General features: G+C 51.5%; 1 long non-coding RNA gene across 1 annotated transcript in view; it reads right to left on the reverse strand.

The window, feature by feature from the left end:
• The window catches only part of LOC115947762, a 7,290-nt gene that overhangs the window by 3,489 nt on the left and 1,658 nt on the right, over nt 1–2,143 (reverse strand). Inside the window, exon 2 of the long non-coding RNA XR_004081615.1 lies at nt 578–1,539. This is a non-coding gene — a long non-coding RNA (uncharacterized LOC115947762). The remainder of the gene's footprint in view (nt 1–577; nt 1,540–2,143) is intronic.

Genomic DNA, 2,143 nt, shown 5'->3' on the forward strand with positions numbered 1-2,143 from the left:
TGGGATTCCCCTGTGAACCCCACCTCCACATCCTGCCCTTCCAGGGCGAAGCAGCGCCCTACCCAGGTTTGCTCCCTGGCCACCTCCAGGGACACCCCAGCATTCCTGGTTGAGAGGAGGAGAGCAGCCAGGGCAGGGAAACACCTTGCTTAGTGCTGTGTGCTGAGGAATAGCCCTGTGGTCTTGGGAAAGCCTTGGGTGTGGTGACAGCCGACTCAGGGAAGCTCTGGCCAGCAGCAGCTGTGCAGTCCCAGCCACAGAACACCGGGAGGAGCACTAAAAGGAGGCAGCCCCGTGCCCAAACACCCCTCACCTCCCTGGGCTCCCAAACGAAGCTGAGTCCCTCTGTGGGGACAGCAGCAGTGCCCGTGTTTGGGAAGCTGGCCTCAGTGGCACAGCTGGGAGTGGGGTGCCATCCCTACTGCCCAGGCTGCTGGCAGGGATGCCCACATCTCCAGGGATCCTTCCAGAGGCTCTGGAGCCCTGGCTCTCAGGGATCTGCATCCTAATAAGCACCATGATGTAACTCTGAGTAAGTCTTGCAAGGCATCAGCCTGAGGAAGCTGCCATTTCTTACCTCTTTTTTCCTCCTCCCTTTGCTTCTGCTCTGGTTGAGGTCACCCAGTCTGAACCTCAGCAACACATGCACCTTCTTCCCCTTCTCTTCCCATCTGTGGCCTTATTCCCAAAGAGAATCCCTGTGTCTGTGCCAGCACAGATGCTGCTGCCTGTACCTAAAGTCTGGAATGGTTAATGAATTTATTTCTACATGATTCCCAGTGTGGGAATGGCTACAGTCTCTGTAACATCTCTGGACTGTCTCCACCAGTTATCTCTGATGTCCACGTGTTTGGTGTTCCTGCAGGCTATCGACCCATCAGCTGCTTCCCACACATCCAGTGCCCACAAACCTCCCACGGATGCATCAAGATGCTCCAAAAGTCTTTAAAACAGTTTTTGTTCTCTCCGAGCTGGGGTCAGGAGGAGGTTCACCTCTCCAGGGTGTTTGCATGGCATTGCTGTGGTATCTCCCGCATTCCTTTACTCTGTGTGGGAGGACAGGCATGGAATTGTGAGCAATTTGACCATTTTATTCCCTCTCCTGCCTGCAGAAACCACTGTCAATCCTGGAAACCCTTCAGTCTTCTGCAAGACTCCCTGGCCCTGGGCTGGCTCCAGTGCTGCTCTGCAGGCTGCTCTCCTCCCTCTAGGGGATGGTCCAGGGTGGTCTCTCCTCTTCCTCTAGGCACTGGTGGGGAAGAGGACACCAAGATGGATGAAGGTTTTCCACAGAGAAGAGCCAAGCCCCTCTGGGAACCCCAAGGACCAAAGTGGAAGGTGTCAGGATCCAATGGGACTCATGATTGCAGTGGTGGCCACCAAATCCCTGGAGCTCAGAGGCTTTTGCTGTGCCAGCAGGGAGGTCCCGTTCCTGTGGGATCATCTCTTCTTCCTCCCGGCTGGTGCTGAGTCTCTCAACTGGGTTCTTCCCAGCTGGCTCCACTTCCTCCATGTCACAGGGAGCCATGAGTGTAGCTGCTGCTCAGTAACAAAAAATGGTGATACAAGTTATAAAAATGTTGCAGTAATGTAGAAAAATCATAAACAAAGGCTTCATAAAATCAGGCCTGCTCTGGCTAGTCTGTCATTTCTTCTAAGGCACTTTGCAAGTTCCCATGTGAAAGCAATCCTGTTGTGAGCAGTTTGTTAGCATAACAATCTATTCCTGGCTGAAAAACAACTGGCACCTGTATAAACTGTTTTTACACCATTAGATAGAAAAATGAAAAGTATCTCTCACTAACAGCTTTCCTGCACGTACACCCCGGGGGTTTGAGTGACTAATCAATACAGAATAACAACTTGTTACTAACCAATAATTGACAAGAAAGCTACTAACCCACTGGAGTCACACACGAGGTCTGTAAAACTGTATAAATGGGAGTTATGTGAATAAAGAATGGGCTTTTTCCACCATGAAGAAAATTGAGTCCCATGTGATTTATTCCCATATAAAAACACCAGAAGTGATGGGAAACGGGTGTTTTCCTCCTGGTGGGACATCTCCAAGAAGCTCCATATAGGAGGGGATGCTCCAGGAGGCCAACTGGAGCTTCATCATCCTCCTCTCCTGGGTGGCTTT

This window comes from Geospiza fortis, unplaced genomic scaffold (genome assembly GCF_000277835.1).
Source record: "Geospiza fortis unplaced genomic scaffold, GeoFor_1.0 scaffold171, whole genome shotgun sequence".
Classification (NCBI taxonomy): Eukaryota; Metazoa; Chordata; class Aves; order Passeriformes; family Thraupidae; genus Geospiza; species Geospiza fortis.